Raw genomic sequence first — 13437 nt, 5'->3', positions numbered from 1 at the left:
AACACGGTAGTAGTATTTACATTGGTAAAGTTTTTACTTTTAGTCACTGTTTTCGAATCAGTAAAAGGCAAGTGAAATAAAGCAGTCCAATTACATGACGGATAAAAGGTATAATATGTAGGAACGCAGTAAAGATAAATGGTCAAGGGCAGTTGTGTTTTTCATTTCTGCAACATAAAGTGATCGATAAGAATCTGATAATCAGGCGTATCGGCGACTAAGACAGCAGGCCGAGTCTCTTTTACTCAACGGCTCCGTCATGGAATGAAGAAACGACCTTTTTCTCGAAAAAGGAATATATTTTACTTGCAGGACAGTTGTAAATTTTCCGGGAAAGTACATTAGCCTGGAATATTGTAACATATATGTTTTAAAAAAAATAATGTTCGAAAACAATAAAAAGCGTAATTTTTAGGTCATATGACCAAGCTTTTCATCATTAAAATAACAAAAGTAAAAAGAACCAATGAAAAGTTTTATTAACAAGTCACATGACCTGTTATGCTTACGTTACGCGCTGCGCGCCGCGCCTCGGATCACTTCCGGGTGCGCTAACGCGGCGTGTCATATAACGCATTACGCGACAACGTAGGTCAAGAATATAGTCAAAATGTCTCCACCAACCAGCGTTCGGAACACAACCCCTTTCAGCAGTCCAAAAAGTTCTGTTAAATGACAACAGAGGGGACAGGCAAGAAGAACCATCAGTCAAAGAGGGGAGGGCAAGTTCTTCTCTTCCGGGTCATGTTGGGGCGCTACCGGAACTGATCGAATTGGTAGTCTACAGTGTTTCTGGATGTTTCAGACTAAAACTGGCGTCAGCATGAGAGCACTACCATCTCGTAGCTCCGTCGTGGCTATTCCACGAGCAATCATGGCAGCCGCTCCCCACCAGAAGCCTGCGGGAGTCGGAGGCCCCCAAGACTTTTGTAGAATCTTCACGGCTGAGGGGACGCTTTCGAGAATGGGACCCAAGCCCTATCAGGGAAGCGTCCGAGTTCAAAGGTGTCCCAGGGCCATTTTAGTGGACCAGGCCCAAAACCGAAGAGCCGGCCGCCATTTTGAGAGTCCTGTGGCAGCCGCCTATCGCTGCACCGCAAGAGCGGGAGCAACTCAACTACATGATGAGCGAGACGCTGTAGTCGCAAGAGCGGGCGGTAAACAGCTGAATGGCGGAAGAGGCACAGTGTAGCAAAAGCGGGCGGAATGGCAACTGAAACGGTAAAGGGGCGCCCCACTACACCGTGTCTTCAGGTCAAACGGATTGTGGGACAAGGTCCAGAATTGAAGAGTCATCAAAAGGCAAAAAGTTCCGCCAGACCCCGGGAGCCGGCCGCTTATGTCGGGGGCGATCTCAGGCTACACCAGTGCTATAAGACTTGGGGAGGGTGTCGTAGCCAAGCGTCTTCTCCGAGTCCATGGCCATCACACCGCCCCTCAGGGGCCTCCGTCAAGCTGTTTAGGAAGGTAACATATCACATTGTTTTCTAATGCAGTCAGGTCCACAAACGACACTCACTTACTTTGAGAATAGTGAAGCTGCAGTAGGTGGAAATAAGCTTCAGACAGTGTTACAAGCACTGCTCAGAACTCTTAACTATGGCACCCAACATCCAGAACTTATGCCATTTGAGAATGGCAGTGACATTGAAGAAACTCAGGGACCCAAACCATTAACGTACTTTCACGTATGAAAAACTTACTTGGGGAGGGGGCAGGAGCGAAGCGCCCCCTCCCAGTCCGCGCCACCACACCGTATGTTGAAAATCTGAAGCCATCGTTCTACAAAGTCAACCAACCTTGGATTGAAAAATCTAGAAAAATGTACAAACTGAAAACCAGTTTTGGTCTGCATAGCATCAGTAGCAACGCTTGCTATCAGAGTGCATGAGTTTCATGCTCGATCGATTGAGCTAGCCGGATCGGGCAATAAAAAGTATAAAGTAGTTATGTAAATAGTTATTTAATAAAATGTTTTACCCTGTTTCTTTGCTGGTGTGTTGTCTATATTTTTAATATTTGCATAGGGTTTGTCGTTATTTTGGGCGGGGTGGGTGACGGAGTCGAGCTGTCTTGCAGCCCTCATGGTGTGGAGCTCAGTTCATCTCACTATTTTCGTATTTCTCATGAAGGGTTGTTCCTAATATTTCTATTTTAGCGAGGTCAAAAAGAGATCCAATTAGTGGCCTACTGATTTTGCTCGATTACTTTTATTTTTTTACACGATTTTTCACTATCTGCAAAAACTAAACAGAGTATTGCGACTTTGTGCTTGTTTGTAAATAGAGAATGATCCAAAGAGAACCAATTCTAAAACAGTAAATGCTTGGATAACAATCAATCAAATGGAGAGACAAGCAGGCACGACGGATTAGAACGGGGGCAAAGGCCTGCGTTAACTACTGTTCAGTATCTGCAAAGAGAGAGTACTACTAAGAGAAAAGAGGGGAGGGGGGGGGCAGCGTTCAAAGCACATCAGCGTGCATGAATACGAAAACATTTTTATCTATCACGTACTTGACATTTTAAAGCTTTTCATATTTGCTATTAAAAAACCAATGAAATTCACAGAAAAAAACATAGGTTATAGTGGATATATAGTTAGGAATTTGCACTTACAAAACCTTGAAAATTCAATGAAAAAACCATTGGTTTTAGGCCATATATAGTTAGGGATTTGCATTTACAAAACCTTATTTTACTCGCATAAAACCATTGAAATTCCATATATAGTTATAAGCGCTAACTATATATCGCGCACCCGCAATCCACTGCTGATGATGTCACATATTACATCATTCATGACATGGTTAGTGACATCACTGATGACATCACTGATGACATCTCAAATGACATCACTGATGACATCACTGAAAACATCTCATTTGACATGACTGATAACATCACTGATGATATCATTCATGTGATAATACCATGAATCTCTTCAGACTCTAATATAACCTTAGATACAATCAGTATAAACAGACAGTCACAGACTGTCACTCATCCATGGAGTTACTCACACACCTAGTCAGTTATGCCAAAAATCAATCACACCTCCATTTTCTCAACTATACAGTTATACACACCTTACTTATTCAAACATATACTAACACATATTTACTTTACTCTCTTATACAATCTCTGATACATGTTCTCAATGATCCATACAGCCACTCACACTTTCACTGGCTCTTATGCACAGTTATTTATAGATGTCAACTCTCACATGTACTGTGTTTTACATATGTACTTAATTTGACATGTAGCACTGAGATATCCATTCACTCACTAATACACTCATGCACAGTCAACCGCCCATACAGCTGTTTCCACATACACTTTTGAATCCATACGTATAGTGAATCAACTACTCACACATCTATGTACAGTCACACACCTCCCAGCCACCCATACACACACACTCAGTTTCCCATACAAATACTTGGACAACCAATGAATAACCCATACAGTTACTCATATAGCTACTGATCAACACATGCAGCAGTTTACAGAACAACAGACATAATGATGCACATATTAAAACAGTTTAGTCACTAACCCATGCACTCAGTGAGACACATTTAATCACTCACTCATACAGTCAGTCATGCACCTACTAAATCCTTCATCCAGACACTTATACATCCACTCATTCTTCAATATGTAAGACATATTTTAACTTTACAGAAACATACAGTCACTGGATGTTGTCATCAGTGATGTCATCAGTGATGTCATTTGAGATGTCATCAGTGATGTCATCAGTGATGTCACTAACCATGTCATGAATGATGTAATATGTGACATTATCAGCAGTGGATTGCGGGTGCGCGATATATAGTTAGCGCTTATAACTATATATGGAATTTCAATGGTTTTATGCGAGTAAAATAAGGTTTTGTAAATGCAAATCCCTAACTATATATGGCCTAAAACCAATGGTTTTTTCATTGAATATATATATGTATAACTCTAACCACTAGTATATGTAGTAGACCTTTATACTCACTACCATTCCTATGTGATTCTTAGAGTTTATCCGTTTGTATTTCTTCCTTGAGGGCCTTTACAACTTGTAATTTGCAAATTTTTCTGTTTGTATCTCTTCCTTGTTTGACTTTACAACTTGTACATTTGCAATTTCTTCTGTTTGTATCTATTATGTAACTCATGTAATCCTAAGTCCCTATGTATCGCAACTGGTTCTTTTGTAAAGCGCTCTGACACCTTTGGTAATGTTTGCGCTATATAAAATCACATTAAATAAATAAATAAAAATACTGTATGCCATGTAGGGCTTCTACTCTTATGCACAGCATTTTATTTAAAATTTCAACGTAGTCATGACAAATTAACACACACAAAATAATAGTAGTAGTAGTTGGATGGCTTAATCCACCCACCAACAACAACCATTTTTTAAAATGTATTTGTATTATTAGTATTTATTATTTGTGCTAAGTTTGCCTCAGTGTTGGAAGGTTGGGGGTGAGATGGAAAAGAAGTATTATGAGAGGAGAAATAAATGGTAAACTAGAGGTATAATGAACTGGTCTTATGCGTAGAATGGTGGCACATTGTGATTTACCAGCCGTAGACATCTGGTTGGCAGGATGGAAGGGAATGGGCAGGAGAGGTGAGGTAGGCGAGGTGCTGGAAGTAACAGGAATGAGAAAGATATAGAAGACAGAAGTAGGTTTGGGTGAAGATTCAATCACTACATTAAGGGCAGCTCCTGATGTGATGTCAGCTCAGGGATGCAGGTTTCCTATACCGCTCCTCAGTACGGACTGCTCACACTGTGCACTAGTGGCAGCGTGTCAAACTGAATACCAGTACTGATTACGCATAAGGACTATCAGTGCCTGATTCTCATAAGGTCCAGGGCTGCCAGCTCCTCACACTACCCAGCAGTGTGCATAGAAGCTGCTCATAAGGGTGAGGGGGTTTGCAGCCTTCATGCCAATTCAATCCTTTCCCCTCACAGTTGAGCCTGCCAAGGGGTGACCCACTTAAAGATGGCTTTACTCACACCAGGGTTGTACACATGCCGCTAGAGTTGTCCATGTGGCCTTGCTGAAGGTATCTTTATTGTAGAAAAGTCATGCCTGTCAGCCCCAGTGGCGGCTCCTCCCCTATGGCGAAGGAGCGTTGCCTCCCTTGCCTGCCTCAAAACGTGAAAAATAGAACGATAATAAAACAGGTTTATTATAATTTCATTTTTCAGGTTCTGAGGTCCGAGCGAGTCATTGGGACGGGGCCATTGCGAGGGCAGTGACAGAGGGAGTGGTTGCACTGTGATCAGTGCGCAAGTCTGTTTGGCCAGCCGCCTAAGGCCAGGCAAACCGACATGACATGCTCTCTGAGCTGTCTCCAACGAAGCTGCATTGCTGGGTTGGAGACAGCAAAGCACAGGCTCCCAGTCTCTTTAGGAAATCAAACTCACAGCGCTCAGGCCAATCCTGACGCTACTTTCAAACATGAGAGCAGCATCAGGATTGGACGCAGGGGAGCCGTTGCTGCAGTGAGGACATGGAGAAGAACGGCGGGTGGCAGCGACGTTCTTTTTCTCTATTTTCATCTTTAAATATTTCCTTGTTGTCCTTATCCTCTTCCCCCCCACCTCTCTGTCCTCATCGTCCCCCTCGCGCCTCACCACTCCACCCGCACAGCAGCCGCTACTGGTCAGCCCCTTGCATTACAAGTGCAGGTTATTTAGGAGGGTGATCCCATTAAGTAGAAGACCACCAACTCTTTTATTGTAGGGCATTCAAGGTTTTAAAAGTCCCCATTAAAGCCTGCGGCGGCATTGTATGTGTTAGGTAAGTGAATACCAGTAATAAGAGGATATCATCCACAAAATGCGGGCAACTTCAAAGATATGCTGTGCATCCAGCATGTGGTCAACGATTATGTCCGTTATCACTTGATTGTTGGTAGAAAATGGGAACAATGTTTCCCGGTGTTATGGTAACTTTAAATGTGGTTTTGTGGGCATCGTTGTGGCACTTTAGTTGTGACACAGTCAAAAGACAGCCGTACAGGTTGTTCAGGACCATCTGGCTGGATTAGTAGTGGAACACGGTATGAGACTTAAGGGAAGTAAGAGCAAACATGGTGATGCAAAGGAGAATTGAAGGAGTTAGGAATGCACACAGTAGCCACTTTCCAGACTGGCTTGGCAACTCTGGTCACAGAATGATGAGCTTCAGGATGCGGTTTATAAGCCAAACATTATCCACACCTAGAAACAGCATAGGATATACTCACAAAACACATAGATATTACCACCCACACATGTACACCACAATAACTAACTCCAACATTCCATACAAGAATCAGTCACCATATTACTTCTCCCTTTACACGCAAACCAATTTCACAACACAAACATTCCACATCACACAGAGACATATAGAACACATACCAGTGACTGTAACGTTCCATACATGCACCAACCTCATTAGTCACATGTCAAATACCCCCCATCATCTCACGGACTACTAACCTAACAGATAATCACCCAAAGCAGATGACGTTATATTCCTTCTCCTCAAACCTCTGATTTCCAGATCTATCACTCTCACATTTCTAAACTCATCTAAATGCAACCCATCCTCTTAAAGCTCTTTCATCTCCACCATCAAGTCTCAGCCTCCTGAAATGTCCCAAATCTCAAAGCTGAAAACAATGGGGCATATTATCAAGGACCGGTGTTAAAATTATCGCCGTTTTATCGGCAGGAAACTGCCGATAAAACGGCGATAATGGGCTTGATAATACGCCAATGTTAACATCAGAACATGGGCTTCTATGGGAATTCGCAAGGGCGTATTATCAAGCCTATTATCGCCATTTTATCGGCAGTTTTCTACCCATAAAACGGCGATAATTTTAACACCGGTCCTTGATAATATGCCCCAATGTTATTAGCCACATCAACAGTATCTGCATTTTACATACATGCCCTCTTCCTCCATACTTTGAAATCCTGACTCAAAATTCCACACACAACCATTTAAGAGCCATATCAAATTCCATAAAACTTCCACCAGCAGTTGTATACTATCATCAGTTACTTCAAGCAAATGCAATGGCCTACAGCCATTGTACTGCCCACACCAGGTACATCTTCCCAGACACCTCTTCTACTATTTTTATATTTCATCATCCTGATATTTCTCCACTTTTCCAATAGAGACTTCAGTACTGCCATGACTTGCCTTTCCTTTGCATCAGCAAAGACACTGTGGGACCTACTTACAAATAGCATTTTGTAGTGATTTTAGTAGTACTACAATAGTACTATAATAACAATTAACTCGCTGGAGTAGAAACTTTCAATCAGGTCTGTACACATTCTGTCCAAGAACAGTACAATGCAAATGTATGGCACAGGTTCCTCTTGACTGAGCACTCTGTCCTGGAACGTTAATGGTCTGGGAAGCAAGATTAAAAGAGTGATAGTCCTGCAATATCTGAAAGACATGGTCCCAATATGATAATGCTTCAAGAGACCCACCTCAAGGGTAACATTGCAGGGCGCTTTTGGAAAGGGGCGACCATTCGGTCCCCCCGAACGTATGGTGGAGTACCACGATCCCCCCGGGAAGCCATCTTGGGCGGGAGGCGAGTCTCGGCTGGTATGCCCGAAGCGGCGTAGCCGGGGCGCTCCTTTTTCCCGCTCTAGAATGGGCTGTCCTAGACGCCGACGCGGCCGGCCACGCCCTCGGAGGCAGGCGGGGGCGGGTTTACTCCCGCCCTGAAGACGGATAAAAGGAGCGGAAGCCAAGAAAGCATCCTCTTGTTCCTGTGCTCTGAAGCTGCACCTCCCCGCTGCACGTGAGCTCGAGACGGAACGAAGAGCCAATTTTGAGCGTTGTAATCTTTCTTTTGTCTTACAGATATCCCGTCTGAGAATGCCTAAGAAAGTCGGAAAGCGGGTCGGTACCGAGCAGATGCTCCGCATGCTCATGAAGGAGATAGCCGATTTGAAGAAAAAGGTGGAGGCTAAGGACGGGGAGGGAGGACCGAAACGGCCTTTGCAGGGAGCAGTCCCCGGTGGAAGAAGCAAGAGGCCCAGAAGGGGGGTACTTGGGGGGGACACCCCGGTTCCCGATACCCCACGTGAGGAGCCAATCCCGGTGCCGAAAGAGGGGAATCCAATCCCTGTGGTGGTCACCCCAGTGAACAGGGAGGATATGCCCCCCGAGTTAGCGGCACAATTGGCAGCGTGGTTGGGAAAAGATAGCGAGGGCGCCACAGCTGACGACGCCCGGGCAGTAATGAGGCAACTCCGGGAATCCAGGGAAGCTGCGAAGGCACCACCTTCTGTTCCCCCACAGGTTCCGGCGGCTGAAAGGGCAGCAGGCCCAAGTGCGGCGGCAAGTGCAGGGTCTACTTCAGGTAAGCGGCCATTGCCGATTGCGGGGGAGGGGTCTGTACCTTCTCGAAGGGAGAAGATTGCCCAGCATGTTCCACTAGAAATTAAGGAATTGATTTAGGCGGATAAGTATGTAAACATGTTTTCATTGCTTACCGACCATTACGAGATAGAGCATGTGAAGAGCCAAAAGGAGCTCATGCATCCGAGTGTTTGGGGCGCAAAAATGGCCGCCTTTAAAATTGACGAGAACATTGGTACTTGGGGCAGAGCGTGGGGCATATTTACCTCCATCATGGGCGAGCGCAGGCCCGAGTTGCTGACCGAGTTACCTATTTATCAGTCACGTATTATGGAGTATTCTGTGGCATATGGGGGCAATCAGTGGTTCTGCTATGACAATCTTTTTAGAAAAGCTAAGGAACACGACCCATTGTTGACTTGGGATTGTTACGACTCTGTGTCATGGCAAAAAATGGAGAGTACAGGAATGTTGAAGGTACCATTGGTAGGGAGTGACCGAGGGGAATCTTCCCGCCAAAACGCTGGGACACCCTTTCGGACGGGTGCAGGTAACGAGTACCACTCGAAGCCGAGTGGCAACACAGGGAAAAAGGGGATCTGTTGGAATTTTAACAGAGGGAAATGTACGAGGCCCCAGGGGTCATGCAAATTCAGACATGAGTGTGGGGGGTGTGGGCAGCCATCCCATCCTGAGTCCTTGTGCAGAGCCAAAACGGGTGATAACGGTGGTAAGGGAGGCACCAAACAGGTCTAATATAGTCCGAGGGGCGCCTTTACCTACTCCGATTGATACCATGGCAATGATTCCTTGGCTCAACGAATACCCGGATCATGCTTCCGCTGGGGTGTTGCGAAACGGGTTCTCATATGGTTTCCGCATCCCAGTGGGGAATTTTCAGGGTGTAGCAAACTGTAAGAATCAACTATCGGTCTTGCAGCACGCGGCGGTGGTCCAGGTAAAGATTGGGAAGGAGGTGACTCGAGGTCGTGTCGCCGGTCCATTCGATTTGCCACCGGTTGTTAACTTTGTTTGTTCCCCTCTAGGGGTGGTCCCCAAGAAGGACCCGGGTGAGTTTCGGCTGATACATAATTTGTCAGCCCCACGTGGTCTTTCCGTGAATGACGCGATAGACACGGAAGTGTGTTCAGTGCGGTACGCATCTTTCGATGAGGCCGTAGCCATGTTGAATCGCCTGGGGCCCGGGGCGCTGATGGCGAAATCAGACATCGAGTCAGCGTTCCGGTTGCTCCCGGTACACCCAGACGATCAGCGTCTTCTTGGTTTCATGTTTCAGGGTCACTATTACATGGATAGATGTATGCCAATGGGGTGCTCGATTTCATGTGCCTATTTCGAGAAGTTCAGTTGTTTTCTGCAGTGGGTATTCACAAGGAAGACAGGTTTTCAACATGTTATGCACTATCTCGATGACTTTCTGTTTTTGGGGGCAGCCGGGGATCCTGAGTGTGGACAGGCTTTACATGCATTTTGTGTCTTAATGAATCAATTTGGTGTGCCATTGGCGCCAGGTAAGACTGTGGGTCCCTCGACCTTGATCGAGTTTCTGGGGATCGAGCTCCACTCGGTAGAAGGTTGTTTTCGATTACCCAAGGGAAAAGTATTGAAATTCAGGTTAGCCCTTGAGACATGTATTCGTGCAACAAAGGTAAACCTGCATCAATTGCAACAGGTGGTGGGTCAGTTGAATTTTGCCCTAAGAGTGATACCAATGGCGCGCCCCTTTTCCCGCTCGATTGCACAAGCCATGGTCGGCCTGAAGGAGGGACATCACCGCACGAGACTCTCGGCAGAGGTTCGCCAGGACATGCGCATTTGGTTGGCATTTCTGGCGGATTTTAATGGTCGAATTGTCTGGAACAATCCAGCGGTGTCCTCCGAGGAGCTGGGGCTTTGGACAGATTCGGCGGGGAGTATAGGTTTTGGTGCCATATTTGGTACACAATGGTCGGCTCAAAAATGGCCGTCATGGTGGCATGAATGCGGGTTGACGAGTAACATTGCTTTTCTCGAACTTTTTCCTATTTTGGTGGCCCTGAAAACGTGGCCCGGGGGTTTCCGTGATCACTCTGTGGTGTTCTGGTCTGATAACATGACCGTGGTGGAGTGTATCAATAGTCAGGCAGCACGATGCATATTGCTTCTGAGACTGCTCAAGGAGATTGTGTTGTTATGCATGCAACTGAATGTACTGTTTAGGGCAAGACATGTGCCGGGGGTGATGAACCAAGCGGCTGATGCGCTTTCTCGTTTCCGTATGCAGGCCTTCTGGGGTTTTCTGCCCACAGCGGACCCGGTGGCGGCACCCTTTCCCGAAGCTCTCTGGTCTCTCGGTGCCCCGAACTACAAAACCTCGTGGGAGAGAGTTTAGCACCCAGGACGAGGAAGGCATATGAAGGGGCGTTCCGTTCCTATTGGGCCTTTTTGGGTACTGCTAGGGGGGAGCTTTGGGGTCAGGAAGAGTTTGTTGTGAAATTTCTGCTCTCTTTACATCAGGCAGGCAAATCAGTAGCTACGGCCCAGAGGCATCGGGCCGCCATTTCCTTTATGGCAAAGGCTCATGGGATCCAGGACCCGACAGCGTCTTTCGTTGTGCAGAAAGCGCTACGTGGGTGGCAACGCCTTGAGGGTCGCAGAGTAGATGAGAGGCACCCGATAGGTCTGGATAGGTTGGCCCTGTTATCCTCCGTACTCCCTGCAACATGTTCATCCCAGTATGAAACTGTGTTATTCCGGGCCGCATTTGCGCTAGCATTCCATGGGGCTATGCGGGTAAGCGAACTAGTGGCGAAGAACAAGAGGGATACGATGGGGGGATTGTGCCGGGAGCACATTCAGGTCAGGGGGGAGACGATGACGGTCTCGTTTGTTAGGTCCAAATCCGATCAAGGTGCAATCGGGGACTGCGTAATCATTCAGAGGATCCCCGGGTCTGCCATGTGCCCTGTGGTATGCGTAGAGGAATATTTGGCACAGAGGGTTGCAGCATGGGGGGGACCTTTTTGAGACACGCTGACGCCACCCCACTGACGAGGTTTCAGTTCCAGAGGGTGCTTGCGATGTCGATTTCGGCCGCGGGCTTGAACCCCGGCGAGTTCGGGACCCATTCCTTTCGGATAGGGGCTGCTACTGAGGCTACAGCCAGGGGTCTGAGTGTCGAACAAGTAAAACGTGTGGGGCGTTGGTCCTCGAACTGTTATAAAAGGTATGTGCGGTTGCACATGTTGTGAAGCAGTAATGATATACTCACGCTTCTTGTTTCTGTTTGATTTTCAGTTACGCAAGCTTACGAAGCGGGGCGGACTGTACAGTCGACCCGACTCCTGGGGACCAGCGGTCAGAAATCACCGTCTGCGAATAAAGAGGTGTGGGTCGTGGGCCACTCATATGTGAGGCGTGCCGCGGACGTATTCAAAGCAGGTGATATGATTCACGTGGCTGGGGAATACGGGTACAGGGTGTCCTTCTACGGAAAGGGCGGGCTCTGTATTGACCAGTTTCAATTCTTTTTTGAGGGTTTGTTAGAGCGGACAAGGTCACCGCCGTCTATAATCATAGTCCATCTTGGGGGTAACGATCTGGTGGCCACTGGTAGACGACTTCTTCTTGAGGCAATGCTTTCCACAGTAAGTTGGTTGGCAAGAAGAGTTCCAGGGTGCACAATTGCATGGTCCCATATGATCCCACGGAAAGTGTGGCGGGGGGCTATTTCGGTTACTGCTCTGAATCATTCAGTAAGGAAGATAAATAACAAAGTGAGTAGATTGTTTCGTTCAAATACAATACATTCTGTTTCGCATGGTTGTATCAAAGGGGACAGTATGTATTTGGGGGACGGGGTTCACTTGTCCCGGGTGGGGAACGAGTTACTCATAGGAGACTTCATAGCCTGGTTAAGGGGTTTACACCATGACCTTTAGGTAGGAGTTTTGTGGGGGGTCCGGATAGCCGGTCAACTATCCGGCCTGTGGCGGTAAGGTCATGATCGGTGAGCAGTAATTCGAAGATCCCTATGAGGGGGCGTCACCCATTACGGATGGGAGCGCTCGGGGGAGGTGGCCAATTGGCCCCTCAACGGGGAGGCGGTCCTGTCTAAGGAGAGGCCGCCGGAAGGAAAGGAAAGGTGGTCAAGGCCCCTTCCTGGATAGGAGGGGCTACGGCCCCTCCTGGGGAATTTCCCGGGGCCAGGACATCTGCGACGGCAGATGGGTAAGTTGTGTGGGGTGCGGGAGGGGGTTTACGCTACCTTTTAGACACCTCACACGAGTCCTCGAACGACCGTTAAATGGCGTCGAGTTTATTGGGGCCCCCGTCAAGTACAAAGGGAAATTGGTAGATGCACTTGAGGTACGCCTCTGTGCGGTCGCTCCTCTCACAAGTGAAGGGGGTATTTCTGGTTTAGGGATCTGACACCGGTTACGACCTTGCCGTTGGCCCTTAACGTTAGGATGTACAATTTCAAGTCAAATGTTTTGTAGGATGTTAGTTCGGCTAGGAGAATCTTTGTATTAGAGATCTGTTAAGGTTAGCCAAACATCGTAATGTGGAAATGAAATTGTACATAATATGAAACTGTTATTTTAATGTTTTATTTTGTTTCATATTTTAATAAATACGGCCGGGAAGGGTAACTCCCTTCCCGCCTTCCAAAAGTTCAAGAACTGTTTCCGGTTTCCCAATTCTTGGGGATTGTGTTGAGAGGGGGTGGCGGGTATCTCAGCCATATGGAAAGGGGCGACCATTCGGTCCCCCCGAACGTATGGTGGAGTACCACGATCCCCCCGGGAAGCCATCTTGGGCGGGAGGCGAGTCTCGGCTGGTATGCCCGAAGCGGCGTAGCCGGGGCGCGCCTTTTTCCCGCTCTAGAATGGGCTGTCCTAGACGCCGACGCGGCCGGCCATGCCCTCGGAGGCAGGCGGGGGCGGGTTTACGCCCGCCCTGAAGACGGATAAAAGGAGCGGAAGCCAAGAAACCATCCTCTTGTTCCTGTGCTCTGAAGCTGCACCTC

Source organism: Lissotriton vulgaris, chromosome 5 (assembly GCF_964263255.1).
Source record: "Lissotriton vulgaris chromosome 5, aLisVul1.2, whole genome shotgun sequence".
In the NCBI taxonomy this organism is placed as follows: domain Eukaryota; kingdom Metazoa; phylum Chordata; class Amphibia; order Caudata; family Salamandridae; genus Lissotriton; species Lissotriton vulgaris.
This window is presented reverse-complemented; position numbering follows the sequence as displayed.